At 32.0% G+C, this 4,205-nt stretch overlaps 1 protein-coding gene across 1 annotated transcript in view; it reads left to right on the forward strand.

Annotated features, from left to right (window-relative positions):
- Positions 1-245: 245 nt before the first annotated feature.
- LOC108912518 (glutathione S-transferase) overlaps positions 246-4,205 on the forward strand; it is a 157,435-nt gene continuing 153,475 nt past the window's right edge. The window contains exon 1 of the mRNA XM_018717758.2: positions 246-355. The gene's annotated coding sequence lies outside the window, so the exon portion shown is untranslated. The remainder of the gene's footprint in view (positions 356-4,205) is intronic.

The following is a 4,205-nucleotide window of genomic DNA, read 5'->3' on the forward strand; positions in this document are numbered from 1 at the left end:
ATCTTCACCAGATATACCGTACTGAAGAATTCGTTCGAACATTTAAAACCCATTTTGGTGTACCCAGTGCGGTCACTGAAAGTTCCCGGAGGTGATGAATAAAAGCGCCGAAACTGAAATCTTACTACAAGTTACAGTGACGTGCTATGAAAGGATCTGCGCGAGAGACCCAGCGTCGATTCACAAAATTTCGCCCGGCTGTTTTGCCGATGGCTAAATCTCGATCAGTAAGTAGTTTTCAGCAGATCTGTGCGCAGGTATCTGTAAGCGGCGTACTCTGAACCGGGTGAACCCTCGATAGTAAATATTATTGCACTTTTACGTGTTTGAACTTTTCACCTTCCATATATAAAAGGTAGGTTTACTTTTAAAATGCTCATACCGTTAATTCATAAAATTGAATGTGTATGTATTACTTGTCTTATGTTTTAATCTCAAAATTATTAGTTTACTCATTCTTTTAATATCTGCTCGTTAGGCATGCACGAGTATGCAATTATTATACAAAAAAATATACGTTAATATGTAAATTTTATCAGTAATTGCAGAAAACAGGATTTTTGGTATTTACTTATGTTAGGCTGATATAAAAACTTTTGCTTAGGCAATGTATTTTCTATTTGGTTAAACAATTTTTTAATGAGATTCGGTACAAATAATTGTGCTAGTATATTTGTAACAATATATTTTTACCATTGGCACCCTTTTCTCAGAATTGCGGGAAAACTTAAGTTTTCAAAGTATATTTTACAATTTTATAGAATCATAATCCAGTAAATGAATAGGATACTAAAAATATTACAAGGAGAAAATAAAAATATTGAAATATTGCACATTTGTCTGTAGTTTATTATAATCGACGTTTTACTTGAAATATATTTATATTTATTGTCATTTTATATGCAGGGCTGATATGTATGCAAACGGTGGATTATCTCCTAAAGCAAGATAGCTATCGAAAAATCATAAGACAGAAACGTTTTAGGGTTTTAAAAAATCTATTATAATGAAGAAAAATTAAGTATACAGGATCAGTCAAAAAGTCACGACGAAACAAAGTTGCTTTTTCTTTAATGGGACACTCTGTATATTATTCCATATTTCAATTATTCTCGAAATTCTAAACAAAATTCATATAGCACATCATGTACCTAAACTTAACCGTTTTCGAGATATCGAACTTTGAAAGTAACTTTTTACTACTCTCAAATTTATAAAAGAAAAAAGGCTCTAAATTATGGATATTTATTTTGAAAATAACACAAGGTGGAGGATATGGATATGATGAATTTTATTATTAGTTTTTTTTTACAGAAAATGAAAAAGCACAAAAGTTTAGGGCTGATAAAAATGTATGAAACGAAAAAAAATATTTTTTTAATGAATGCTCTGGATATTTTAAATTTTATGAAAACAATAGTCCTGCCAGAATAATAAACAACAAATATTATCTTTGGAATTCTATTTTATAAGGTGTTCAAAATGTTCACCATTTACCTCCTGATAGTAATGAATTCGCTGAACAAAATTTTGTAGTGAATGTAAACAGTGTCGGTTTATGTACCCGTTTAAACAAAATATATATTCATCAGAAAACAATATGTGGGTGACAAAGTTGACATTTTCTTTTAATTTATTCATAATAACATCGCAGAAATCGATTCTACGATCATACGAGTATAATCGTCTTCACTCAATTCTTGTAACAAATTAATTTTATATGGATGTAATTTTTCCCGTTTGCAAATTTTTTTAATGGAATATCGACACTCCTGTTATGATTTAAAACCTCTATTGTGTGGAATTTATTGCATTTTCCACCACACATGACATTCACAGAATTTTCTTCATCTGTAATGCTTACTGGTGTTCCAATTTTTCGTCGATCGGTAACACCTTTAGTTTTATGAAAACGCTGTATTGTTTTTGAAACGGTTGATTTCGAAATATGTTCTCGATATTTTTCATGAATTGCATAATTCATGAAAAATATCCACTACTTCGTCACAACTTCGTCTTCTATCACCATATTCTATGATCATTAAAACTTCAATACGCTCGGTTTCACTTAAACGTGCCATATTTGCGAGAAAATAGGCTTTTTTTCGCGACTGAATATTGGTGAATATCTGATATGTAGTTACTATTTCTATCTCTTTTGATCTTAATTGTCATATGGTAGTTTAAATCTCTTCTTTCACTCATACTACACATACTACAACATACGACTTCACTCGCGAAAAAAAGCCCAATTATTCACACTAAATGTATTTTTAACATGTGCCGTCAAAATAATCACTATTAGACAAAAGAACACGGCGGCGTTGTTATGAAACTAGAAAGTTTCAAAGGTAACTTGATGGACTATAAACTTAATGGACTAAACTATTTTTATCTGCTCCCACTATAGTAAATAGACTATTAATAATTGTTTTTAAGGATTTTTTAGTGGATTTTACCATAGAATTGGAAGTTGCTAGGGAGAAAAGCGATTTCGAATTATAAATGCATATTTTATGAACAAATAAATAGAAATATTTGACGAACATTACATTTTATTAATTATTATGAATGAATATTTATAGTAATTGTACAGTTATTACATTTAGTACCATTCATTTTACTAATTGTCACTTTTTCTCAAAATGATTTGACCGGTCCATTTCGGGCACCGATCAATATTATCTGACTGATCTATTAAAACAGCATGATGCGACGTACTACTAGAACCTGGAGTTGAAGTGTCACTATAAAGAATTCTGTTGGCGATTTAATTTTTGTTACTTAAACTGTCAGCAACATAACTTTTTGTAATTGTGGCTTATTTTCATCCACCATGTCTTTTGATTGCTAATACATCAACTCCTGTTTTAGCCAGTAACGATGTTCTTCGGAATGAATGACCTGTATATGTTTCAGGATGTTCTAGTTTCAAAAACTGTCCAATTCTGCTGTATTCCTGCCGACTGGTTCGTTGTAACATCTACCTGCTTGATAGTGCATAAAAAAGCGTGAAATTTCAGTATTAATTTCCAATCTAATCTTGATATATTTCTTGAAAATTTGTAGGTGAGAAACAGAATCCAGACGAGAAGTAATTGTAAACTTACGTGACATACCATTTTTAGAATCTGGAATTGTAACTACAATAATGTCATCGAATTTTTTTAAATTGACGTTGTCCAAAGTAAGTGCATAACTCATCAGAACGGCATGCTCCTGCAATGCCTAAGACCTGTCACTACCTCCATTAGCAAATAGGTATGATTTATCGGATGCCTGAATGACAAAATCGTTGACTTGTTCTCTTGTAAAAACGTTTGACTTTTTAAGTGTATAGCCGTCATTCTTACGTTTCGAAAATGCTCTCGGCTTGGGGTATTTTGATATATCACGTTCTTCTCTATGAAAATAGTGACTTTAAAGTTCTTGACTTCTCCATGAGATATGCTAGCAATGACATTTCGGAAACACCAGTATTTTTGTTCTGGCACCATTGAAATTTCTATATGCTCGTCCGTAGCGCACTTTCGACTTCTCGGGCAATAAAAATTTCAGGCAGCATTTGCAGCACTTTCTATTTGAAAGTCACTCATTTAGAAATAATAATTCAAAACCAGCGAAATTTCAACTTTTATGTAGCTTTCTTTATAAACACCTTAGAAACAACAAAATCCAAACAACCAAGGCGACTTTGCAAGATTCCGAATAATGTGAAAATGAATTAAAATGTCAAAAAATAAAACCTAATCTTTATATCATGAACCATAAAGAACTGTGGGAGCAGATAAAATGTCATACACCACGCAGCAGTTAAGTATAAATTACCAGTCTCGGACTCTATTGCCAGCCCTCGCTCTGCTCGAGCGCAAAGTCGTCCTCGACTGGTAAATAATACTTACTTACCTGCTTTATGGTGTAAATAACTATTATACAGGGTGTTTTTGAATGGAGTAGCATAAATGATACCAGTGAATCTACATTTCAAAAGAACACGATCTGCAAAAAATCGCCTTAGTAATATGTTCACTCCTGAAGAGATATGGGCCATCAAAGTTTCCAAAAAAATTATGAAAATTGGCTGTAATTTGAAAACCGAACGAGGTACAAATAACAAATTTTTTACAGGTTGTTTACTAATACAGATGCGAGTTTTCAACTATTTTTCGAAAATTTTAACCCCTCGAAAGGGGTTGAAATAACCA

Source organism: Anoplophora glabripennis, unplaced genomic scaffold, assembly GCF_000390285.2.
Source record: "Anoplophora glabripennis isolate ALB-LARVAE unplaced genomic scaffold, Agla_2.0 scaffold546, whole genome shotgun sequence".
Taxonomy (NCBI): Eukaryota; Metazoa; Arthropoda; class Insecta; order Coleoptera; family Cerambycidae; genus Anoplophora; species Anoplophora glabripennis.